This window comes from Eptatretus burgeri, chromosome 11 (assembly GCF_056783735.1).
Source record: "Eptatretus burgeri isolate ZD-2024b chromosome 11, Ebu_testis_v1, whole genome shotgun sequence".
Taxonomy (NCBI): domain Eukaryota; kingdom Metazoa; phylum Chordata; class Myxini; order Myxiniformes; family Myxinidae; genus Eptatretus; species Eptatretus burgeri.
This window is the reverse complement of record NC_140971.1, coordinates 17967248-17994858: the sequence shown is the minus strand read 5'-3', so window position 1 is coordinate 17994858 and position 27611 is coordinate 17967248. Positions and strand designations below refer to the sequence as shown.

The following is a 27611-nucleotide window of genomic DNA, read 5'->3' as shown; positions in this document are numbered from 1 at the left end:
AGTCTACAATTGACCGTGAAAGCCCAGAGGATGAAGCGTACAATTACAAAGGTCAGACAAATACCTTTTTGTAACATACCTGTCACGACAATGGAAGAAACATGACAATCATATTGTAATAACTAGTACAATATAAGGCAATGAATAACAGGCCCGTAGGCTGGGAGGATTCGGGGGGTGCTCCCGCCGCTGCACAAGCAAGATCTGCTTGCCACATTAAAAACATTTCGGCCCAGGCATAAATGTTGAATAAAAAAATTAATGGCGCATCTTCTTATGTCTCGTCTGCCAAATTTCTCCATGGGATTTGTAAAAAGCACCCTTCCTGTTTTCGAACTAGCCTATGGCCATGGATAATGTGTCTTAAAGTGCAGGAGGTCGATTCAATGTTTCGGGGTGAATATATACAAAATGTAAAATCAACTAAATTTATGAAACTGGAGGTATTTTGTTGCATAATGTAGTTCATTACCGGTACTTTTATTATGATAAACTATTACGATGTTCATATTGCATTATTGAGTTATGCAGTGCAAGAATTTGATGTCTGGCAGGTGTTATTTATTTTGTTTTCCATTATTAATTTAATATCAATCCTGGTGTTGGCTTAACGATTAAGGTGGATGACTTTAAATCTTAGGGTCTTGAGTTCAAGCCCCTGTCTTACCGTTACATAACACCAGGTGGGTTGATTCAGCTTGTCATCATCCTTCCTCGGTCAGGGAAAATGAGTTCCAGCTGACTGAAAACAGGAGGCATGGCCACACTCCGAGCGATGATGCAACCAGCAGCCACAGGCTGCATACCAAATAATAATAATTGAATATCTACATTTCTCCACAATCTGCACAACATGCACTCACGGGTGTGTTTGATTTTTTTTTTTTAACATGCCTTTGCCTGTCCACTCGCTCAGGCTCGTTCAAACAACAAACTGATCGAAGTTCGAGGTGTCAGATCTTATAAAGGCAAGAAATTGATCATTGGGCAATTTGACCCACATGGAGTTGGATGTAAGAAACAGGGACATGAATGAATAGGAAAATAGAGAGAATGGAGAAAACAGTAAAGAGGAAGGGAGATAATTGGGTTTGATAGACTTAAATCGGGCAGAAATAATTATTTGTTGGAATGTCGATTGATATGACACAATTGCACCCCACCTGCTTGAAATCCTGGAGGGAAGTGGAGGATTTGACAGCTTCGGGCCCACCCTCATCGGTGAGATGTCTGAGGCTGGTGCTTCCTCCTCCTTTCCCAAGGGGTGCTCAAGTAGAAGTGGGGGAGGCGAAATGTGGGGCAGTCCTGGAGGGCATTCCTGGAGCCTCTCTTTTGCATGGCCCCTGCCCAGTTTGATATGAGATACGTGTGACAATACATGCTTGATTTCTCCAGTCTAAAATTGAGAAAGGTATTCTCTCGCATGGCCATACACCAGGCAATTATCCTTTTCACATTCTCTTCATACATATCCAGAGTCTTCTCAACAACATGAACACCAACGGTGTTTAAGCCTTAAGTTCTAACTGCATACTCCCACCCAATAAATGTAATATTGCTTCAGGTAATTAAACGGTATTAACACATTTAATATTTACTGTCTTATTACCTCCCCTATCTGTTACCACCCCCAGATTATTCTCCTGTGTCCACACCACGGTAATCATGTAATCCTCATGTAATCTCGATTTTCATTATTCTTACCCATCGCCAACACCTTACACTTGCTCAAGTTAAATTCCATCTGCCAATCTTTTGCCCAATCTATGCAAGTATCAATACTTTTCTGAATCTGACCACTACCCCATCTGCTGTCTGCCTTTCCTCCAAGATTTGAGTCATCTGCAAATTTGGAAAGCCGACTCTTCACCCCACCATCCAAATCATTGATGTAAATAATAAATAATAATGGTCTGATTACTGATCCCCGAGGTAATCCACTCCTTTCATCTTCCCAGCAAGACATCCTCATTCCCCAAAATCAATACCCATCTCTTTGGACATGTCCTTCTGAATTCTTCCTCTTCTTCCTTTCCTCTTGGATCACAATATAAGCATCCCACCAGTATATTACTGTTTTTACAGTCTCTAATCTCTACCCAGACAGAATCCTCAGCATCAATTCCCTCCTTAACATCAGCCACCCCTTTTCTCTTGATGCAATGCTGTCTTTTACCCAGATTGCTACTCCTCCTATTTTCTCCTTCCTGCCACACAGATCCACCTTGAAGCCTTTTAATCCTGTCCTCCAATTACTTTCCTCATTAAACCATGTCTCACTTACTGCAAATGCACTACATGGCTGAAAGCATGTGGACACCTGCTCATCCAGCATCTCATTCCAAAATCGTGGGCACTAACATGGAGTTGGTTCCCCTTTGCTGCTTTAACAGCCTCCACTCTTCTGGGAAGGGTTTCCACTTGATGTTGGAACATTGCTGTGGGGTTTTGCTTCCACTCAGCCACAAGAGCATTAGTGAGGTCGAGCACTGATGTTGGGCGATTTAGGTCTGGCTCCCGATCAGCATTCCAATTCATAGCAAAGCTGTTCGATGGGGTTGAGGTCAAGGCTCTGTGCAGGCCAGTCAAGTTCTTCCACACCTAGCTCGACAAACCATTTCTGTATGGACCTTGCTTTGTGCATGGGGGCATTGTTATGCTGAAACAGGAAAGGGCCTTCCCCAAACTGTTGCCACAAAGTTGGAAGCACAGAATCGTCGAGAATGTCATTGTATGCTATCGCGTTAAGATTTCCCTTCACTGAAACTAAGGGGCCTAGTCCAGACCATGAAAAGCAACCCCAGACCTTTATACCTCCTCCATCAAACTTTACAGTTGGCACTATACATTCGAGCAGGTAGCATTCAGGCACCCAGGTTCGTCCGTCAGACTGCTAGATGGTGAAGTAATGTTCATCACTCCAGGGAATGCATTTCCACTGCTCCAGAGTCCAATGGCGTTGAGCTTTACACCACTCAAGCTGACGCTTGGCATTGCGCATGGTGATCGTAGGCTTGTGTGTGGCTGCTCGGCCATGGAAACCCATTTCATGAAGCTCTCGACGAACAGTGCTTGTGCTGACATTGCTTCCAGTCAGTTTGGAACTCGGTCGTGAGTGTTGCAACCGACGACAGACGATTTTTCCGTGCTACGCGCTTCAGCACTCGGTCGTCCTGTTCTGTGGGCTTGTGTGGCTTCCACTTCACGGCTGAGCTATTGTTGCTCCAAGACATTTTCACTTCACAATAACAGCACTTACAGTTAACCGGGGCAGCTCTAGCAGGGTAGAAATTTGATGAACTAACTTGTTGGAATGGTGTCATCCTATGAAGGTGCCACGTTGAAAGTCACTGAGCTCTTCAGTACGGCCCATTCTACTGCCAATGTGTGTCTTTGGAGATTGCATGGCTGTGCGCCTGATTTTTATACACCTGTCAGCAATGGGTGTGCCTGAAATAGCTGAATCCACTCATTAGAAAGGGTGTCCACACACTTCTGGCCATGTAGTGTACATTGTACTTGTCGCAATCTCATTTGGCCTCAAGCTCTTCCTTCTTATTGAAACAACTGACATTGGTATGGAATATACTTAATTTTTCCCTTTCTGAAATTCTATTTTCTTGCCTGGACTTTCCAATCACGATTACATTATCAATTCCTTCCTTAATAGTTCCCCACTCTCCGTTGATCTCAAAAAACAGCCGAAACTGCTACCTCCATTCTCACTGCAAACCTTGCTGTCCTCTTGTTCTGCAAAACTGGAGGTTTTTGGAAGCAATAAGTGGTCGATTTATGTTCTGCAGTGTTCAAGTACATATTGAAATTGAAATGAAATGGTGATTGTAAAGGTTGTGTCTTTATTTTTTAAATTATTCTGGAAGTTTACAGCCATTGATGCAGTAGCTTTACACCATCTTGTCTGACATGTTACACTAGTTCTTCATGCCTGTTGTTTGTGCCCTTTATTACATCCTTAAAAACAGTTAATTTCCTAGTTGGAATGATTTTCAATTTTGTTTGACTGCCAAGGAGGCAGAGTTTATTTCTTTCCTCTCTGCGCATGCGTGATCAGGTTAAATTGAGTCAAAGTGCTGATAAATTACTGGTTCGTCGTCTGATTCATTTTCCGATTTGTGTTAAAAATACAATATGCAATTGAAATTAAATTGTTCCTCGATCATAAACTGACTTTTGTGGATGGACGGACAAATCGAAGTGAACCAATTGTTTAACCCTGCTTTCCGTTAAGTGTGCTCAGGGTAAAAAGAAGAGGAGTTCAGATGGGAATAAAGCAGGAGTCTTTCACTCAGTGGTGAATGCATGAAATGATCTCCGTGCAGTGTTTGTGACAGGAGAATCAGTAGATTGTTTTAAAATTGAGTTGGAATGGTATCTGAAAGTTGTGGGGATGCGAGAGTAGTCAGATGTTTGCCTGATTGTGGAGGTGTGATGGTCCCCATGGATGCCTCCTGTGGTGAAGTTCCAAGTTATTTCATTGTAATCTCCCCTGATTTTACGCTATTATCTGATTTCAGCCAACAGAGAGCATTGTTTTCAAAATGTAATTTTTCATAAATCTTACTAATTTATGTGCATCATTTGGATTTTATGAGTTTTCTTTTCTTTCTAATAAAAAGAAATACTACATCTATGCAAAATTACTGGTTGTTCCCTGAAGGTTTGTCACAAAACTAATAACTTAAAGGCAGAACTTAAAAGCGGAATATACCTGGTCAATCGCATTATTATACCTGGTGATTCACCACACATTGTTTGATACTTGTGCTTGAAAAGGTTTGACAATGAATTACTTCATATTGAATGCCAATCATTGTACGAAAGGTTACTTACATTAATCATACAGCAGCGGAGACTCAAATTGCACTTGTAAATTCTCAACGATTTGTGAGTTATAGAAATGAATATATGATGATTGATTAAATTGAAAGAAAGAATGTATTCTACAACTTGTAGAGCATTGGTTTGCCGAAGCATTCTCTTGACGATGGTTATGATTCTGGATGGGTCGCCACTCCGAAGCAGGATACATAATTGAGGGTGTGGGAATTTGTAATTTGGTCAGGGTACTGGCAGTAATTCACAGTCTGTTCATGGAAACATTGTGGGATCTTTAACCTCCACAAACTACTACTAACAGAAGGGAACACCCAGTTTAACATCCCAGGGAGGTCAAAAACCTGGACGGATCACCCTGCAAGTGAAACACCTCAAGGTTATCCTTCCAGCACAATAAAGGGAGGCTGTACAAAATATTCTGTGACTGCACATAAAGCCTGGTGCTACATTTGTTGTGTTCCTTTATTTTTGAAAAGATTCCCGCATTTTCCGGTGTATTAAATGCACCTGTGTTTTTCACTCAAAAAAAAAATTAATAAAAAAACCTTTATTTTCTAATGTAGATCTAAATACGTTTGTACATTGACTTTAAGCAGCACAAATAAAAAGTTTGAAATCCAAACGAAGCACAAAATTATCGGAACGTTAAAGTCTGTTTTATAATTCCGTCAAATATTTTGGGGGTAAAATTAGTCCAATTACTTGATCATAGAGAGCTTTAATGGCTGGTGTGTAATGGCAAAACTTATCTGGCTGGAAACTTATCTTTGGGGCATGTCTTGCTCTTGAACATGACATATGGGGGAAGCTTGCCTCTGTCTGCGGTGCAGGCGAGCATGACTGTGATTCGGTCCTTATCATGACCGGTAGTGTTGATCGTCACGGTGCGCTCCCCCTTCGCTGCAATGGTGGTCGGTGTGTCGAAGCGAAGTGGGATCTGGTCAGCGTTCCCTATCCTGCCGGGGGGATATTTATGCTCCCGGCGAACTGGAAACGTGTAGTCTTATCTGCCATGTCGTCAGGTAGATGTTGGGATATGTATGTGCAGCGTCAAACTGGTGGATCAGAGCATGCCATGAACCTGTAGGCCCACGACCAGCTGGCCATGAAATCCCTGATGTCATCCTCCTTAGCGAAGCTCCTTTCCTTCAGGCTGAGAGCAAGTGTTGAGATGGTGTGACCCTCTGCCCTCTCCTGGAACTAAGCGATGACACACTCCTCCAGCTGAGGCCACTTCGCGGAATTTCCCCCCAGCACCTTCTTCTTCCTTGGGAACTTCTCTATCATTGCCTTGCTTGCTTTCCATTGCCAGATGACAGACTCGTTCACACCGAATTGCTTCCCGGTTCCCCAAACTCTTCTGCAGACCAGCAGACAGAGTTTGTTAAAGGCTGCAGTGAATGAAGACTTTGACATCTTGATGGGGAGAACAGATGATACTTGAAGATCAGTGGACTTGCTCTTGCTTTGAACAGGTCGTGCACTGATACTTGCAATAGTTGTGCGTTCAAAATAATGTTCATCAAGGGTCGTAAAAGGGTGTTTTATCACCCTATATGATAAAGGGTCGTGAATCGTCTTTCATCACGATTAAAATGGACAGGCCTGTGAAGCGTCGATCACACACCTGTTAAAAGAAGATTGAGATGATCGCGTTTTTCAACTCGTGTTGGAACCAGTATCGGACGTGTAAGAAATTTGGACTTAACATGGGGACTTTGATGTGAATTGTGATGAATGAGGAAATAATTGTTCAGAGTGAGAAATGTTTAAAGAAGATAGGGAGCGGAGGATGGGCCTTTTACCCGGACAGGCCTTTTTAATTAAAATTGCATTGACGTAAAAAATGACATCTCGGCAGCCATTCTGAAGAAAATTTACCATTATAAGCACAGGTCATGGCTTTTTTCCTCCATCACCGAAGGTGAAGGAGGTTATGTTTTCATCCCTTTCTGTCTGTTTATTTGTTTTGTCTGTCTGTGTGCAGGATATCTCAAAAGGTTGTTGACGGATTCGGATGAAATTTTGTGACCAAGTTGGATATGTGACAAGGAAGAACTGTTTAGATTTTGGTGAAGATACAGATCCGGCTACTAGAATTTTTATGTGATTCTTCACCATTGAGAGATAGGGTCAAAAACGATAAATAGCACATTATCTCAAAAAGTTGTTGACAGATTCAGATGAAACTTGGTTCGCACAGCTGTATGACAAGGAAGAATTGATTCAATTTTGGTGAAATCTGGATCCCGATCCAGATTTCATCATTATTTTAATGATTCTTCACCATTGAGAGATAGGGCGAAAAACGATATATTGCATGATATTTCAAAAATGTATTGTGCCTGATATGTTCTCGTGGATCAGGCATTGCATGGCGGAGGTATGCACTCGACCGAGTGCCCTTCTTGTTGAATATGTTTCAACACATGGAAAATATTGTGACGTTCACGGGACTTGAACAGTCCCGCCAACGTAGAATGAGCCGAAACGATGGAGGCGATTTATTTGTTTATAACCCAAACATGGCGGTTCTAATCGCTCTACTGCAAACGGGACGAGGAAGGTGGCACGAGTCACTTTTCACTGAGTTGATGATGTTTATTCCTTTTTTATTATTACTAGAAATAACAAGACTCGGCAAGAAGAGGGATCCGGGGCGATTCGACGGGATGGTGTGGGATCGGGCGTGGGGAAAAACGCAGACAATTCCAATGAATATACAGATCTCAAACCTCTAAGGCGCCAAGTTCACACACACACACACACACACACACACACACACACACACACACACACACGCACACACACACACACAAGACGTAGCTATTTCTGGTGGTCAGGCTGGACCGTGGTGTGGACGCAACTGTCCCTGGATCGGTGCCGGACGAGCCGGCCTTGCTCTCGCCAGGGGGGACAGGAGAAACCGTGGTGCTGTCGACCTCCTGGTCTTGGCCCAAGTCCGCCCACAGCCGCCAGGGAACCAGCTCCCGCGCCAAGCCGCGAGCAGGAGAGGGAGGCAGGTCCGCCCGCTGCCCGACCCCGTACTCCGAGTCAGCAGAACCCCAGAGCCAACCGAGGCGAGGCACGAGGCTCGGCAAGGCTCCCAGACACGATCAAGAGCACGATCGACTCGGCACAGCAACCAGGACGCTCTCTGCCGCCACAGCTTCCACACCAAAAAAACACGATCGTTCTGGTTGTAATCTTCTTCTTCCTTTTCGACCCCGAAAAGAACCTTTTTATCCTTCTCCTCGTCACTCCCAATCGAGCCGTTTATTGGCCCACCGCCATCGCCTTCCGCCAATCGTGATCACGGGGCGGAGCCATCCGCTGCACTGTCCTGTGACGTCACGGCCAGTCTTCAGAGAATACCAAAAGGGGTTTACGCAGACACACTTACCCTATCCCATGTCCCTATCTAATTACGTGACATTTATCATTTCCCCCTTGAAGAAATGAACATTTACTAGACAACTTATCACCACTGAATCGCTACTTATTACATCGAGATCCTGGTAAACTCGAACAGCATGGCATACCTAATTAAACATCCTAATTACCCTTTGAATGCATACCCCCCCCTCAAATGTAACACTGCCCCCTCCTCTGGTACCGCAGCTCCTGCAAGGTATATCACAGGCACTACCGTACCAGCCTTAACACTTACTGACTCACACCTAATTAACCTAACGAAATAAAGTAGGAGGGGCAATGGGCAGCGAGTCGCAGCTAACTTACCTATCCTGCTTAATGTACTACCCCCTTATGGCCTTATCCTCGCCTAAACAATCATTCGTTTTTTTTTTTGTTTTTTTTTTTATCACATGAGAGCACTGAGCGAAGTTGCACTCCATCCTCCGGATCATCGCTCTTGCCCAGCACTCTTCCAGTGATCTGGGGAGGGGAAACAAAAGGTTCCACAAAAACACAACACTTATACTTTACATTCCTACTCTAAGCCTTAACGACACTATTCACAGGATATTTACACTTGACCGCCTCCCCCAGTGGATGCTAATAGACCCAGCGTTACCTGGGGAGCCAATTTTCAAATTTGCTTGCCCCAAAATTATGCGGACATCATGCCCTTGCTGCACCTGTCAAGTTGTGCGGGATCGGGTGGAACTCACACATCTTCACAACACTCACACCATGGTCATCATCACATTTCTAGGTCATGGTCCTCATTTTAATCATGCAGGCTGAATCCCGTCATAGCCGTGGGGTGGGTTACCACAATATGATGGGGGCATCTCAGGTGCAACCATGCCCACAGGTAAGCTTCAGTCCAACCCGGACGTTTCTCCGCCCCGCTCCCTTTGATTCCCTCCCCCCTGGTAGCCATCAGCTCTAATCCCGTACAACCCTCTGGAAGGGATCTCACTGGCTCCTCTGGCCTTGCTGGGTCGCCAAGGTCCTACCCGCCTTGGTCGCCCAACCAGACCCTCTCCCAGTTGGCTCCAGACACTGTCACCATTAGCCACCAGGGGTGAATCTCCTTGAAGGGGGTCGCAATTCACGCTCACCGTGAGCTTCAGCAATCCCTGTGGACAAGCACATCATCCCCACCCACAAAACCCACATGACCCCCCCACCCCATCGGCCTTACATGTGACACCTGCATTTCTAACACTTCGCCGACCATGACCTTCCCTATTACCACACCATGTCCAATAAAAAATCAATGTGTGCACCATGCATTTCACTTCTTAACTTAAAACAACCCACACAGCACTTCTCACCCGATCCACGCACCAGCCATTGGACAGCCACTCGTGCCCGCTTGGTTTCCAATTACCCACTGTCCCGATTGTCACTCTAAAACCCAGCAGAACTTACAAACCCATGCCAATTTTCCCACAATTCATTTTTTTCCACCAAAGGAGGGCACTTCGCCACAATCTCAGCAGCCGAGCATGGCCGTATATGCTCAGCCCAATCTTGTCTCCCCGACCCCCGACAGTGATTTCCGGACCCGACCTATGAAAGGGCATCTCGGATAGACCTGGCGGTTCAGCAGGAGGATTCACCCTCTCCGAGTCTAAAAGTCTATTGGAGGGTCCCTCCATCGCCGGGTACCGGCAATATCGTTGCATGTGTCCTCTTCGCCCGCACCGGAAACAACTCCCCATAAAAGGCCCCCGTGAGTATCAGTGTAATGTCCCTTCCGGTTCCGGACCCCCTCGGCCATAATCAAATTGCTCTATTGGCTGGGCTGGACCCCGCCGCTTTGGCGCACTAACTACCGGATTACCCCTTATCAAACTTAACAGTTTCTGGCAGATTTCCTGTAACATTTGGATAATGCCAATTTCTCCCAGCCCCCCTCCCTGATCCTGGATCTCCGCCTGTCGGACCGTCACCGATGGCCTCTCGGGCACCCGACCCGGCCGCCTCCACGAGGCCAGCCTGGCTGCGCACTCAGCCGCTCGGTGAACGGTGGGTGGATCCTGTAGCTCCACTAGCGCTCGGACCTCAGGGTCTGGAAGAGCAGCTAAAAATTTCTCTAGTGCCAGTCTGTCCCATGCCTCAACTGTAAGGTCCCGATACGCGATCCTGACTGATTGGTAAATGTCCTGTGCCAGCTCCTGCACTGTCTCACCCGGCTTTAATCTGCGGTGCTGGAGCTGGGCCCGCACCAGATCACAGTTTGCCGCGAACCCAAACCGACGGCTCAACACCTCGCAAATGTGGGAGCTGGTCAACATCCCCTCCGCGATCACGTTTAACACATCTGCGGCTGGTCCCCGCAACGTTGCCACCAAATTCCCTGTACGTTCCCGCTCATTCCACCCGTTTAGTCGGGAAATGCACTCAAATTGCGTCAGAAAAGCTTCAACGCTCCCTGACCCGTCGAAATTTACCAGGGGGATCACTTTTACGGTGGCCCGCTTCTCAGTTTCTCCCTTGTCCGAATCCAGCCCAGGGATCAAACACCCTTGTGGCTGCGTATCCAATTTCGGAGCCCACTGTGGCCAAAGATATTTTGTGGTGAGGGTCTCATGGGTCAATTTTGCCTCCTGTTCCAAACGTTGAATGGACCGATTCACCTCTTCCCGCAGGATCTTCTGGGCCCGCACAACCTCCTCCAAGGCTCCGTCGCGAGTTTGTAGCTGCTCCTCAACCAACCCGGACACTCTACTTACAAAAGACGGCTCTACCAGGCCTTTATCCAAGACTTCATCTTGGCTCATAATTTTATCTTGTTCGTCCAAACGAGCCTCCAATCCTTTTACCTCCTCCGCCAAATTCATCCCTTGCTTCCTCAGCTCTCCCCACTCTTCAACTTGCAGCTGCATACGAGCATCCACACAGGCACGATGACGTTCCAGGCTTTCATCCACTTTATCAACCTGAATGTTCGTTGCATCAATTTTATCTACCAATTTTTTTCGTATATTTTCCCCCTCCAATGTAATTTCTACCTTTGTTTCCTCCAATCTATCCTCGAATTTGCTTTGTATTTCTCCCAATTTAACATCCACACACTCCTGCATCTCAGTTTTCATTTTCTCCATCTTTTCCCCCAATTCATCCCTCATTAAATCAATCCGTGCACCCAACTGTTCCCCCATTACGCCCAATTGATCTGTCATTTCTGCCCTCTGTGTCATGAATTGATTTGCCATTTGTACTGTCATGTCCCCTATTAAACGTTCCAACATTGTCTGGATCGACATCGCGCCGGTTTCCGGCACTGCCGGTCCCGTTACGGGCAATGAAGCACGGTCCACGCTCGGAACGGGGGAGGTTCCAACCCTACCCCCGTCTCTCCCCTCTTCCCCCGACTCACTGCCAGACACGTGGCCTTCCTCCTCAAACATCTGCACATCCGCCATGGTGCAGAAGTCCCGTTTGCCGCCAATTAATTTAAATTTGAAAAATCCCGCCAAAATTTTCCCGCGCTCCCGCGCTTTTCTGCAGTAATTTTATATTCCAATTCGTGGCGAGATTTTAATCCTGGTATATAATTTAGAGGGGTTCGAACATCCAACACCCTGACACCAATGTGACGTCCACGGGACTTGAACAGTCCCGCCAACGTAGAATGAGCCGAAACAATGGAGGCGATTTATTTGTTTATAACCCAAACATGGCGGTTCTAATCGCTCTACTGCAAACGGGACGAGGAAGGTGGCACGAGTCACTTTTCACTGAGTTGATGATGTTTATTCCTTTTTTATTATTACTAGAGATAACAAGACTCGGCAAGAAGAGGGATCCGGGGCGATTCGACGGGATGGTGTGGGATCGGGCGTGGGGAAAAACACAGACAATTCCAATGAATATACAGATCTCAAACCTCTAAGGTGCCAAGTTCACACACACACACACGCACACACACAAGACGTAGCTATTTCTGGTGGTCAGGCTGGACCGTGGTGTGGACGCAACTGTCCCTGGATCGGCGCCGGACAAGCCGGCCTTGCTCTCGCCAGGGGGGGCAGGAGAAACCGCGGTGCTGTCGACCTCCTGGTCTTGGCCCAAGTCCGCCCAAAGCCGCCAGGGAACCAGCTCCCGCGCCAAGCCGCGAGCAGGAGAGGGAGGCAGGTCCGCCCGCTGCCCGACCCCGTACTCCGAGTCAGCAGAACCCCAGAGCCAACCGAGGCGAGGCACGAGGCTCGGCAAGGCTCCCAGACACGATCAAGAGCACGATCGACTCAGCACAGCAACCAGGACGCTCTCTGCCGCCACAGCTTCCACACCAAAAAAAACACGATCGTTCTGGTTGTAATCTTCTTCTTCTTCCTTTTCGACCCCGAAAAGAACCTTTTTATCCTTCTCCTCGTCACTCCCAATCGAGCCGTTTATTGGCCCACCGCCATCGCCTTCCGCCAATCGTGATCACGGGGCGGAGCCATCCGCTGCACTGTCCTGTGACGTCATGGCCAGTCTTCAGAGAATACCAAAAGGGGTTTACGCAGACACACTTACCCTATCCCGTGTCCCTATCTAATTACGTGACATTTATCATTTCCCCCTTGAAGAAATGAACATTTACTCGACAACTTATCACCACTGAATCGCTACTTATTACATCGAGATCCTGGTAAACTCGAACAGCATGGCATACCTAATTAAACATCCTAATTACCCTTTGAATGCATACCCCCCCCTCAAACGTAACAATATGCATATGTCAGGCTTTTTGAATATTAGTGCAAATGGAAAATAAGCGCATATATGTTCCACTAAATATAAAAATAAGGGCTTGCGCTTATTATCTAGATTCTACTCTCATTGAAATTCAGCATTGAAAAATTGATTGTTTCTATGACTGATTATATTCTACATCTGTGTATTAACCACACCCCCAACTTTTCACTTTTCCCGCCGATTAAAAAAGCGTGATTAATACACTGGAAAATATGGTATTTGCACTTAAAATTTCAAGCTGGATGTACATAATTAGTTGAAGTTGTATGTCAGATTTTTCTGGTTTGTATGACATGTTTTCTCTTCATTGAGAAGGATTTTTGGCAGAGCTGCAATTTGTAGGTTATATTTTTCTACACATCCTAATTTGCCTTGAAGGCATTAGGAGTGAGCACAGAATGTAGACCGGCATCTACAGGCTGGGTTGACCAGGCCAGGTAGGGCAACCACTTCACTACTTCCTCGAGCTCATTATTCACACTTTTTATTTTTCGAAGAGTGCCATTCCAGTTTTTTTTTTCTGAGATCATAGTTCTTCAAAGACTGCTGGTTTCTATAACCACAGAATAAAAATTGTTAATACTTATGCCTTCAGCTGGATTTGATTATTCAACTGAATACGAATTCCACACCCTCACCTCTTCACCACAACAATATCCAAAAGTGTTTCCACGTTGTGATTCCTCATTTAAATAGAAAGTATATCACAATGTTTACTTATCCTCTGTTTAAATAGCACAAAATTGGGGGCAAATGAGTCACCTCTATTTATTTTTGATTTCAGCTCCATTGGAAATTCAAAACAGTGGATTACTTGAACCAGATGCCAACTCTTCAAACGAGGAGCAAAGCAGCAGCAGCAGCAGCCCAAAGGGGTTTTGCAGAGGAGTGCTGTTTTTGGCAAAACAACAAAAGTCTATCCCAAAGAAGGTGAGTGTTTTCGATTTGGATCGCTTGTTGTTTTCCACATAGAACATGATGAAAGCAAGTTTAGTCCCTTACTACAGCATCAGAATTTCTTATTCACAGAGCATTATTCAATCTTATCAGTCATGGGAAGGGGAAGGGGGGTGGGGATTGATGATGGTAAATATCATGAATATGGAAGGGAATGACCTGGGGTTGTGGTGAACAGCAATCATGAAGCTTTCAAAGAAGAACCTCTCCTTTTTCGGGTTAAGAGGAGAGGTTCTTCTTTAACAGTTGTAGATTTGTAAAAAATAATGTCAAAATGTATATCTGTGCTTTGCACTGAGGTGTATTATTGCCCCTGATGATTATTATGTCTACACCTGTTTATTACTGTGCTTGTTTCCCACTAGGGAATTGTATTGCGCCAGGGAAAAAAATATTCTTTCGTCAAAACGAAGTGTGAAGAGGAGAAGAAAACACCAGTAGAAGAATGTGCCACCAGCTCGGGGATCGACTCGAATGACAGCATCAGCGACACGAGTCAAGACAAACAGGTATTCCTTTGTTATTTATTTTCTCTGCATGTGAAAAGATAGTTGTTTTGCCTTGATCTTCCGTAAGATTCTTTAAATAGAAATTGATGAACCTGTTGGACTCGTGGTTCCCATTGTTTGGATTTTGACCTATTTGGGGAAGAAAAATTTAATTTGATAGTTTAATGGAAAGTGATTTGAATATGCAGAAATGTTTATTCTTTGCTCCTGTTCTTTCTTTGTCATATCATGATTTAGAAGTAGTTCACTTTCAGTTTTCATTCTGACAGAGTAGTGCAGAGTTGGTGCACTTGCGTGAAGAGGCAGTGTACTTGCATTTGAGCCATATAGTCTTGGTGTCATTTCCAATTCGACCACAAACTGTCAGATTGGAGCTTCACGGGCAGGGTTTGACATCACAAACTGTCATCCCTTGGATGAGTGCCAAGCTGGGTACCCATCTGTTCACATTAGTTGGTGGATATTACATATCCCATTGTGTTTTTTAATAACTGCAAGGAATGACGTTATCGTCAGCATCCTGGCCTCATTCTAGATGCTGGCTCGCCTTCGTCAAACCTTCATGCTGAGCCAGGCCATTCAGGAATTAAATGGGCTATGCGTGCATACTGTATTTTCCAACAGTCCCAACTTGATGGGAAAATGCTGTAAGGATGAGAGTGTTTATTTTTTGTTGCCTTGAACAATGACAAAATGCAATATTGTGCAATAAATTATTTGCAGCCATTGATGCATGGTATTTTGTACACTTCAGAGCCTCTTCGACAGGATTAATAACCAGAACAGAAAATTGAGGAAATTATTACATTCGGTAGAAGATCGGAGGAGTGGAGATGGAAGGGGAAAAAAAAAGAGTCGGTTGAGTGGCACGTAGATATTTTTAGAATGCAATAAACAAGTGAAAAATAAACGAAATTGATAGAAACTTAGCAGATGTCATCAACTCCCCATGGGGTGTATGGGGTGATGACATGAACAGTGAAGTTTCATTCCTTTGTCAAATGAAGAATTAAATTTATGACATCATCGGTCACGTCGTCTGGTGGCCATATTTGATTGAAATTAAAATTGTAACATATCTTCTTTTCCAGAACTGCTCAACAGATTGATGCAAAATTCCATACATACAGTATGATCAACTAGCCATGGGGAATGTAGTTTGAATAAATTTTTTCATATTCGTCTTCATTGATGCTACGGATAATGACAATGTATGTGGAAAATGGGGAGCATGGATGACCCGGGTTCATGGGCCATAATGGTGGCGTGTTCCATTAAAAATGGTATTTTTGTTTCGCATGAGAGCATGAGGTGAGACTAAACATTCTACTGAGTGCCGTTCTAGTTTTGTTGTGTCATATCTTCCGTGATTTGATGTTTGTTCTGAAGTAGAATTCTCCATCTTTTCTTTCAGTCATCAACTGACCGTGAACAAAAGGACACCAGTGATGACAGTGACGTGAACACTGACAAAGGTAAGAAAGATACCCCAATATAATACACTCAGTCTTTCTATAATTCACAGCAACAGAAACACCATCATATCCATTGGAACATGTTAAGCCAAAACTTGGAGGAAGTCAAATTTCATATCACATATCAGCCTCCTAAGGCCTAAGTCACATTTGCTCTACGGCAAGGATACGGCGGCCGTACGCCCTCTGAATTGACAGAAACGTGCGGTGGCCACAGAGTTTCTGAGATGGCCTCAGGGTGGCCCTACGCCGTATGGCTATATTTTACAGGCCGTAAGGTCGCCGTGGAATTATAACGCGGAGTTATAACTTTTTTCATTTCTACGTTCGCCGTAGCAATTCGACAAGCCGAAAAAAAAAAAAAAACTGGTAAAAAATTTTTTTTTAATTAACCCATTCGTTACCGTCCGTCTGTCCGCGCGGTCCCCCTGTGGTCACCTTGCGTCTGCCTTGAAAATTCTATGGCCGCCGCAGGAACGCCCTAAGGTCACCGTGTGACATCAAATTAAAGACCGTACGGCAACCCCACGTTTTCGGTCTCCACAATTTATAAATACGCCGTGCAGCTCCCCGAAAAATAAAAACATATATGACTGCTACATTGTGTGATCGTGGAAATACTGCGGCCGCCGTATAATTGCGAGTGGCCGTAGATTTTGGAGACCCCACGGTCGCCTTGGCAAATGTGACTTCGGCCTTATGATGTAGAGATTAGATTCACAAGTACCTTGTTACAAATAAAACAATTTTTTTTCTTGGGGAGGGAAATAATATTTTCTCTCTTGTATAGTTGTTTGGTTTTGATAAGTTTGTTTTTGTTAAAGCAAGATCACCGCATTTGATTATGACCCAAAATCTGTGTACACCTTTTGCAGTGAAGTCAAGGAAGAAGCGTTCTTTACAAAATGGTTTGAGAAAGAAGGTCGTCAAACTTCAGCAAACACCCTTAATCATCGGAAGAAGAAGTCAAGAGTGATTAGACTGGAGGAAGATTTTATGGCTCATTAATTTTAACAGTGGCACAGCCACTCTCCCACCAATAATGCAACCAGCAGACACAGGCTTCATACAAAATGATGATTCCCTTGAAGAAAGGTGGGTATTGTGGCCAAAATATGGGAAAATTCCCATTTTTATGAATTTGTCCTCCATGCCATTTCGCCAACACAAGAATGGTTTTCAGTCCCCTACCAGTTTCACTGGTGGAGACAATGGGGTTGCTCTCCGTTTGTCTGTCTGTCCATCCCACCTGTAGTTTTCCAGACTTTTTTCTATATCCTTTCACATATTCAACTGAAACTTGGTGCACGGCTTTATTATAATAAGTTACAGAACAAGTTTGAGTTTCAGGGTGTTTCGTTAATTTTTCAGTTATACCCTTTTTAGACTTAGAAAATATCACATCGGCAGGGGATATGTATTCCAAGCAATTCTCACTCCTGTTATGCTTTCTGATGGAGGATGCCTTTTTCCTCTGCTCTGAACGACTTGCTTCCAAAGCAATGGATACCATTTTGGATTCTCTTTGTTATCAACTATTGTTTTCCCCTTTAGACCAAGTTGATTTTTGTGCTGTGTACTTGGTGTCATATTTTCTCGAGTGCCTTTTTGCTTGTTTTGATCTCATATTCTTTACTTCTGCTGTTTTGGCCTGACTCAGAAAGGGACGTCATGTTACGGTTAGCAACTTTTATCCTGACTCATCTGTCCCATTTAACCATAAATTCACACACCTGTTCATTCTTTTTAATGGATTGATGCTGCTTTTAATAATGGGTTGATATTGATAAGTAGTATGATCAACTTTGAAATATTTTAGGATAATTTTGGAGAAACGTTTTGCAGAATCCCACCCTAAACACAATATGATTATCTGTTATTCTCATATTTGAATTTGAGAGATAGTTTCGGTTTGAAACCTTGCTCGAAGTTTCAGCATTTTTTTTAGATCCTTGTGAAGGATCTCTAAGTCTTACGTTGTTGTTCTTCATCGTCTTCTTGTGGACTTTTTTGTTTCAGAGCCTACAGTTTTCATCGAAACTTCCTGAAACTTGGCATATATATGTTAAAATACCCTGCGCAGACAGTAACCATCTCTGATTTTGAAAATTCCTTCGAGAAAAAAAGTTATAACATCAAAATATCTCTGAAACTAGGCAAGCTTTTTGAATTCTGTTTACGGGAATCGAACAGGGCATTAGCAGAGATGAATTACCGCACATATGATACATCACTATGACGTCATATCAATTTTTATGAAGTCATTCCTATTTTTTGACATTTTTTGTTTCACAACGCAGAGTTATCATCGGATCTTCGTGAAACTTGCCATGTATATGCAGAAAGCCCCCGTGCAGGCAGTAACCATCTCCGATTTTGGAAATTCTTCCAAGAAAAAAAAGTTGACGTCATAATATCGCCGCTAATGGAAATCGCCTATACCATTATCTCCGTAACTAGGCAAGCTGTTTGAATTTTGTTTGCGGGAATCAAGCCGGGCATTAGCACAGATAATTATTTATCGCAAACGTGATACATCACAATGACGTCATATTCGTTTTTATGACGTCATCATTAAGAGGACGAGGATCTTAGCTCATTTGAGCTTGTTTCTCCACATTTCTGTTTCATGATTTACATAAGGACTAGTGTGGATCGGCTCGCTATGCTCGCTTCTCCACACGTCATCAGTTATTTACATCGGATTTACTGTGTTGTCATGATTTAAACCAATAATCATACAAACATATGTTTGTAATATTGGTGATATATCTATTGGTAATTTATTTGTAATTTTAAAATGTCAAAGTGGTCAAAAGCTCTAAATGGTCAAGGGTCTAAGCTGCTTAATTTGTCTGAAGGGTGTAAAGGGGTCTAAATGTTGTAAAGGCCAAAGGGGTTTAATGGCTCTTTAGGAGTGTAAAGGTCTCAAAGTTCTTCGGGTCAAAAGGGTATAAATGGTGGAAAGGGTGAAGGGATCTAAAGTGTTGAAAAGGGGTCTTAAGGGTCTTAAAGGTAAAAGGGGTGTTTAAGGGTTTCGAGACTCCTCGGGTCTTGTGGGTCTTTTGGTTCCTCAGGGTCTCTGGGGTTATTTTGGGTCTTGGGAAGGGGATCTTAAAGCATCTTCAATGGTCAAAGGGGTCTCAGCAATTTAAAGGGTCTGAAGGTACATTCCAATGGTATGTAATTAATAGACGACGTATGTGAAGTGAGGGTGCAACTGACGTTCAAACAGTATGTAATTAATGGACATATAGTCACACAGCTTTACAGATGAACAGACTGACCTTTTTTCATTTTTATATATATACTGTATATGGATTGTTGTCTTTTTCGTGTCGCCATTTAGCATCAGGAAACACAACATAAATGTGCAATACAAAGTTTTTTGTTTGTTTGTTTGTTTGAACATTCCATTTCGGATACAAGATGGAGGCTTGTGGAAAGACGAGCAAGGCCACAGAAGTTGAGCACATGTTGAACTGATCTTGGGGCAACAGTTTGACATAGTAAGGGAATTTATGCACTGGAAAAGAGCAGTGGAGGAAACACAATAATCTGCAAGAAAACGAGATGGGCTTGCACCACCTGCTTGAAGCCTTGGAGGGAAATGTGACATTGAACTGCTTCAGGAAGAGGATTCTACAAATGGGAGAAATGTGGAATGAAAAGTTAAGCCTGGATTTTACTTTAACCAGGATGGGTTAAGTTGAATAATGTGTACATACTAGAGATGTTAGGGAGGGTTGGAGGACTCAGGGAGCTGAACAGAAGTGGTTAAAATAAATTAAGAGTCCATCGACCAGTCTGCGATTTCAGCGAGACAGGCATTCTGCTTCTGCCTCATTGCAGGAGATGCCAATAATGTTAAGGTCCTCTGATTCCACAAGAGAGACAGACAGACAGATGTGATGCAGGTACCGTCAGGCTCACCCATAGGGGGAGCAGTACTCTTGAGCTTTGCAAAAAGGCCTTTTGGAGTGTGAGTACTTCTTATTTTTCAAGGAATGGCAAAATATGTGCAGCATGCGGCTTTGCAGGTGAGCTTTGTTATGGGGTTTGCCCAGTAGGCATTGTGGCTGATGTTGAGGCCTAGACATTTGAATAAATAGACTTCTTCCCGTGGCTGTCCATGTTTGCTTTGTTTTTTGATTCTTCCAGAGCAAAATATGACTGAGATGTCCCAAGATTTAAAAGTTGTTTTTAATCAATTCCAGATCAGGAGTTATACAGCTGCTGTGTCTGCCTGTCAACGGGATGTGGGTACAAAACGACATAATATTGAGTCAGCTGCAAAAGGAAGAGATGGGTTTTCCAGACATCGGAGAGTTGGTTTCTGAAGATGAAGAACAAGACTGGGCCCAAAACCATTCCTTGGAATACTACAGCCTCCACTGGGTGAGGAGAGGGATGATTCCAAAGTGATGGCTATTTTATTACAGGCATTCTGAAAGTGAGGTATGAGGTCGATGCTGAATGCCACAGGATGGAGCGAGCTTGGCAAAATGTGCAGGATGATGTTGTCTGCTTCAATGAATTCTCTTATTATGAGCTCACCTGGACGTTAGTCCGGTGAGCTGATGCGATCGAGCAGTGTCTGTGAGTGGGTCAGTGAGTCAGTCAGCCCATCCGTAAACACTTCAGTTATTATCCCTTGAACCAAACAATTGCTTTTGATTAAACATGGCCACAAGCTTCATATCTGATGCCAAACTAATGTGTGAATGTACTGCATCAAAATCTGCGCTCATTATAAGTATTTGCTCTCTTCTCTGAAACTACATATATGATTTCAATGAAACTTGATCATAACCTTCATCACCCATGATGTACCAAAGTTTGTTCACGGAATTAAAAAAATCAGGGTATAATGTGTCTGTGGGGGGTTTGCATGACTGTTGTTCTTGATCCAGGTGAGCTTCAAGACAGGCAGTCCAATTTTTTGACCTTGTCTGGTTGTTTTCAACACTGAACAATGCTTTACGGGAAGCAAAGAGTTATAAAGTCTTTCCCATCGGACAAGAGGTGGTGACAGAACAAAACAAGTACCAGCTCCACCAAAGTTAAGTATTTTTTTAATTCAGATTAAAGATTTCAAATGTTTTCTGTCATATATCAGACCACAGATTAAAATAAACGCAGTTCTTCAAGAGGTGAACATTCTGCTGCAATTAACATTTACCCTTTTTTTGTGAGAAACATGAAAAACACCACGTCAGGTAAGTAATCGGTGGATGGAAATCATCTCACGAAAACTGCAGCAAATACCGATGAAGCCTTTGCAGCTCCTGTGTGAAGCGGGGCCATCGCCGTGAAATATAAAACACACAGGAAATGGCTCTCTGGCAGAGGTGCGGCGGTGATGGCGAATTAATTATTAACCCTCAGCCAGACAAAGATCCCCGGAGGGTTAATCATCCTAAGTGAACCACTTAAAGGATATATGAATTATTTTGTGATTCTTTTGGGAATGTACAGGTTGGCCTGAACAACACTTTACCCCTCCCCAGTAAAGCATTGCTTCTTAAATTGTTTTAATATGCAGGTTTTATTGTGTAGTGTGTATCATGGAGTACAATAGTTCGCCATAGGTACAAGGAAATCGAGCAGATGTGGAGACCATTCAGCCCATCATGCCTCTGTGAACACAATACTAATTTATCTACAAAACCCAAGAAAGACTAGAACGGGCACTCGTAGAGCGCATACCTTCGCCGCAGCCACTAGTTACCTTTGTATTAAGTTGTCCACAACGCATCTCAATACAAATATGCATTTCGTGACCCCCATGACCTTTGACCCACAACCGCTACCTAGGGTGACAATAGTACTATACCTTGTGTCATTTCAGAAGATGGGGAATTGAACACTGAACAATTTGGAGTTAATTTGATGTAAATCGGAAACATATTAACCGTTTTCATCATGAAAAAACGATGTTGACCTTTTTGTGACCTTGACCTTTGATCCAATCACTCCCAAAATCTAATGGATTTGTCCTTTCATGATGCCAAACAAATCCAAAACAATTAAAGCCTCTCTGCGTTTTGTTTTTTTGCGTTAAGTTGTCCACAACGCTTTCCGATATAAATGTGAATTTGTGTGACCCCCTTGACCTTTGACCCCCAACCGCTGCCTTGGGTGACAAAAGTACTATACCATGTGTCATTAGAGGATGGGGAATTTAATTTTGAACATTTTGGAGTTAATTTGCTGTAAATCAAAACAAAATTGACAATTTAATCGCGAAAAAACGATTTTGACCTTTTTGTGACCTTGACCTTAACCTTTGATCCGATCGCTCCCAAAATCTAATCGATTTGTCCTCTCGTGATGCCAAACACATCCACAAAATTTCATGACAATCTGCGAAGTGGTTTTTGTGTAATGTTGTCCACAACGCTTCCCAATCAAAAACTCCATTTTGGTGACCCCCTTGACCTTTGACTTCCACAGACTAACTAGGGTTGCAAACACTATACCATACGCTATATCAGTGGATCGGGATTTTAATACTGAACATTTTGGACTTAATTTGATGTAAATCGGAACAAAATTGACACTTTATCGCAAAAAAACGATTTTGACCTTTTGTGACCTTGACCTTTGATCCGATCGCTCCCAAAAGCTTCGCCTGGCGTCCTTGAGTAACTGCACATCATCTCTGAAAATTTCATGCAAATCGGTCCAGCAGTTTTTGCGCAATGTTGTCCGCACACATATTTACCAATAAATAAATACACAGGGGTCAATACAATACCTTCATCAAACGAAGTTTGCGAAGGTAAAAATGCAAAAAAATGTTTTTCATTTACGATTTGTTTTTTGTTTTTTTTCTTCCCCTCAGGGAGGGGGCATGGGCTTTGTTAAAACACACACATCAATTACACAACACCCTATTGACAAGATCTCTACCAACAGCACTCTGTACACGTGCACACAATGACCCATCAATGCTCAAACTACCGAAAAGTCCTGTCAACCTTCCTGTACCCCTCTATCTCCATAACTTCTAGGTACCTATCTAATTCTAATTTAAACTTATCTACTGTTTCCGCTGCCTCTACCTTTCCAGGGAGACCATTCCATGCATTAACTGCTCTCTGAGTAAAAGTCCCCTGCCTTCTGACCATCTTAACTCTCCTCTTCTTTACTCTCAGGCTGTGACCCCTGGTCCTGTCACTGTCTATTCTGTTTTATAATTCACCTGCACTTATTTTATCTCTCCCTTTCATTATCTTAAACATCTCCATCATATCTCCTCGGAAGCACCTTCCGGAACTGTGGTGACCAAAACTGCACACAATACAAAAGACCAAAACTGGTATTCTAAATGTAGCCCTCACTAAATTCCTATACTATGTTAACACCACCTCTTTTGATTTATAAATGATCCCCCTCCGAATACAACCGAAAACCCTATTTGCTTTACCTTTAGCTGTCTGGCACTGTGCTGCCTGCTTCCCTCCCATATCTATTACCACCCCCAGATCCTTCTCCTGTGTGACACACTCCAAAATTACCCCTTGCATCCTGTTATCTCTTTTCATTGTTCTTTCCCACCCCCCAACACCTCACACTTGCTCACGATAAATTCCATCTGCTAATCTTTTGCCCAATCGATGCAAGTATCAATACTTTCCTAAATCTGATCACCACCCCTCTACTATCCACCTCACCTCCAAGCTTTGTGTCATCTGCAAATTTGGAAAGCCTACCTCTTTACCCCATTATCCAAATTGTTGATGTAAATAATGAATAGTTATGGTCTGAGTACTGATCCCTGAGGTATCCCATGACTTACATCCTCCGAGCAAGACATCCTGCCACTCACAGCCACTCTTTGCTTCCTACCACTAAGCCAGTTTGCAATCCAATTAGCTACCTGACCAGCCATTCCACAAGCCCTCACTTTGGCTAACAACCTTCGATGTGGTACCTTATCAAATGCCTTCTTAAACTCTCGATATACTATGTCCACTGCCTTTCCATCATCCACCCAATCAGACACTGCTTCAGAGAACTCTAAGATATTTGTTAAACAGGAAATACCTTTGGTAAACCCATGCTGACTACCTTTAATTAGTTTGTATGTTTTTTAAATGTCTCCAACACCTTCCCCACAACTAAAGTCAAACTAACAGGTCTATAGTTTCCCAATTCTTCTCTGGATCCTTTCTTAAATAATTGGTGTTACGTTTGCTACATTCAAATCCTCCGGTACCTGTCTTGACTCCAGTGAGCTGTTGAAAATATCCATTAACATCTCGCTTACCCGCTCAGCCACTTCTCTCAATGCTCTCGGGTGCATATTATCTGGACCCGGAGCCTAATCTTCTCTTAGATTACCGAGCTGTTCCTTTACTTCCTCCACTCCAACCTGGATCTTCTGTAAAAGCCCTTACCTCCTTGATAGATACTCTCAGCTATTGGCAATTCTCCTGACTGTTCTTGTGTAAAAATTTAAGAAAAATACCTGTCTAATAAGCCTACCATCTCAATTTCATCACTAACCACTCTCCCGATGATATTCCTCAATGGGCCCACACTGGGCCTGACCTGTTCTTTTCCCCTGATATGCTGAAAGAAAGCCTGGCTATTATGTTTAATATTCTTAGCCTTGTCCTTCTCATACTCTCTTCTGCTTGCCGAGTTGTTTTCTTAACTTGCCGATTTATTTTCTTAACTTGCCTTGTTTATTCCGATAGTGATATCGATCTAACTCCAGTCCTTTTATTTTAAACCTAATAAATACCTTCTGCTTCTCCTTAATAGCATTCCTTATCTCACTGCTCAATCACCCTGGCCTCTTTCTGCTTCTAGTTTTGCACCTCATTGGAATGTTCTTACTCTGCACTCTACACATTTGGTCCTTGAAGGTTTCCCATTTTTCTGATGCTGATTGTCCTGTTGTTAGAGTCTCCCAATGTACATCACCCAATTCTCTCCTCATACCCTCAAAGTTTGCCTTCCTGAAATCGAATGACCTTAAGCCTATATCTCACTGGGCTGCGACAGCTCGCGACAAAATGCGAACGGGATTCTCCAAAATGTCTCGAAACGTTCGCGGTGGTTCTCAATTTCCTCGTGTGAGTCGCAGGACGTCGCTCTGGTGTCGCTTGAATTTTGAACATGTTCAAAAAATTTGTGCGACAAATTTTCTCTCAAAATCGTCGCAGAGTCGTCGTGGTTGTCTCGAACAGGTCTCAAACCCTTCTCAATTTAGTTTCCGTGAGTCAGAAGGCGCGACAAATGTGTGACAACTTTGTGAAGGATTGGTGACCTATGAAACTAAATTGTGACTGATTGGAGAAAAAAAATGATAATCTGTCCTGGGACCCCTGAGAGTTTCGTAATTATATCGCAATTTGTTCTCAATGACGTGAGACATACGCAAATGTGAGATATTCGTCAGACATACGCAAAAATTAATTCAGTGTGATTCCAAGTGAAACTTATTGCTATTTTAATCGCAATTTTGTCTCCAACTAGTCGCGAGCTGTCGCAGCCCACTGAGATACAGGCTTTACCCTTATATCCTGAACTCTAACCCTTAACAGAATATCTGCACACACAATGCTATGGTCACTTGCTCCTTCATGCTCCCCACCACCACCTCCTCCACCATATTGGGATCGTTACTTAAAAGGAGGTCAAACACTGCACTCCCCCTTGTGGGCTTATCTACAAACTGGGTTAAAAAGCAATCCTGGACTAAATCTCGGAAATCCTCATCTGTTCTGCCCTTTCCCTGTTCCTGGACCCAATCTATCCCTGGCAAGTTAAATTCCCTCATAATCAATACTCTTCCCTTACCACATGCTCTTTTGAATTATTCATGTACTCTTCCTTCACACCCAGAGCCCTATAAAAGCATCTGTGGAAGAAATAAAATTACTTATATTCACATATTCTCAATTTCGTTATCCTTTGTTTTTAACAGTACAGAATAAGGTGTGGCCTTTGTACTGGAATCAAATTGACTGTCAGTAAAATCTCTTTTGGCAGCCTTTTGATCTCCATCGTGATGTAGATGATATACAAGCAAGATAAAGTGGTATCTTACTAAATCTTATGTGCTTTATCTCATTGAAATATATTGTTGTAGATTCTCCGCCCGTTCGGCATGCGGACGACTGCCTCAACCCAATTGCGGCCGCACGCGCCCACCGAACGAGCAATCCAGTCGTAGCTTCCGGATCAATGCTGAAACCCAGCTACGGGTGTTGTTAAACACACCATAGATCAGCCAACTCTTCTGTCCACGCACTACAGCGTCAATCGCCGAATTATCGATATACCTAATTATTCGCGCAGACAGAAATGCCGGGGATCTACACCTCAACGGGACCTGCATGAAAACGAGCCGCTTAAGCAGCTCGTTTCGTATGCGATTGCTGAGCGGTTATATATCGCCAAGTCCCATCGGACCAGATGTTTGTTTTATCGGCTTATAAACAGCCAGCTAACATTCCGAACGCTCCATGGCAGTCAATGTGAGGAAGGGACACAATGAGCAGGTGACATTTAACAATGGGGACATTTATTTCCACACACAGGCATGCAATGAATGGGGGGATGGGGAAAAAGACACGAGCAAAAACCTACAGCCGAGTTCTATTCCGTAATGTAAAGCTAATACAACACAGGCACTTAACAGTTTCCTACTTATGAGATGGGCTCGTGTACACTCGTACGCACACACACACACACACCCAAGAAATGGTGGCTGATGCCTTTAATACAGACTCCAGCTCGGAGGACAGATAAGCTGAAACCCAGAACCTATCTCGAACCTCTCCACCTCGTGTGGTCTTCAAGCTGTTCGGACCCGGGCTCCAGTGAGAGTGAGCTGGATCCGATCGCCGTGAGCCGCGATCCTTCCCGAGCTCCAGCGAATCCTCTCGCGCTTCTCAACACATGCTGGTGAGACGAGGTTCCGTTCCTTCCCGTCGATGCGTCGCTTCCTCGAAGAACCACCTCCAAGATGAGGCTGATGAGTCGCACCAAGCCGGGAACCAAGCGGAGAACAAAGAGCTCCACGAGCCAAGAAGAGCCAGCCGAACCAGGCCACGAAGCAGAGCAGCAGGCTCAAACCAGCTCGAGCACCCTTGTACCAGGCCGACACTCCTCGACCACCAGGCCGAAGAAGAACCACGACAACCCGACCAGCTCCTCCGATGAACAACAAGCAACTCTTCCGATGAACAAAGCGAGAACCAAGAACTCCGAGCCGAGCAACCAGCTCAACTCTTTTCCGATGAACAAATCCTCTCACAACACGAATCAAGAACAAGAAGCCACCACCAGCAGCTCGAGCCGAGCAACCAGCTCAACTCTCTTCCGATGAACAAAGCACAAAAAGCGAACCACCAACAGCTCGAGCCGAGCAACCAGCTCAACTCTCTTCCGATCAACAAAGCAGCCGACTCTCTTCAACGAACCAAGCCAGAGCCGAAAAAGCGAACTGAGCCAAGCAGAACCCGAAGGCCTGCTGAAAAGCCAAACCGAAGCAAAAAGCTCTCCAAAAAGCCTCCTCCCAAGCCAAGCAGAACCCGAAGGCCTGCTGAAAAGCCAAGCCGAAGCAAAAAGCTTTCAACCCTAACACGAGCCAAGCCGAAGCCAAAGCTCACTAAAAGCCACCCGAACACAG

At 43.9% G+C, this 27611-nt stretch overlaps 1 long non-coding RNA gene across 1 annotated transcript; it reads left to right on the top strand.

The window, feature by feature from the left end:
• Window positions 1-25847, top strand: LOC147016592 (uncharacterized). The gene is made up of 7 exons (XR_015049109.1): window positions 1-51; window positions 13802-13947; window positions 14340-14483; window positions 15898-15958; window positions 16834-17053; window positions 20176-20356; window positions 20872-25847. It is a non-coding gene; the product is annotated as an uncharacterized LOC147016592 (long non-coding RNA).
• The last annotated feature ends 1764 nt before the right edge of the window (window positions 25848-27611 follow it).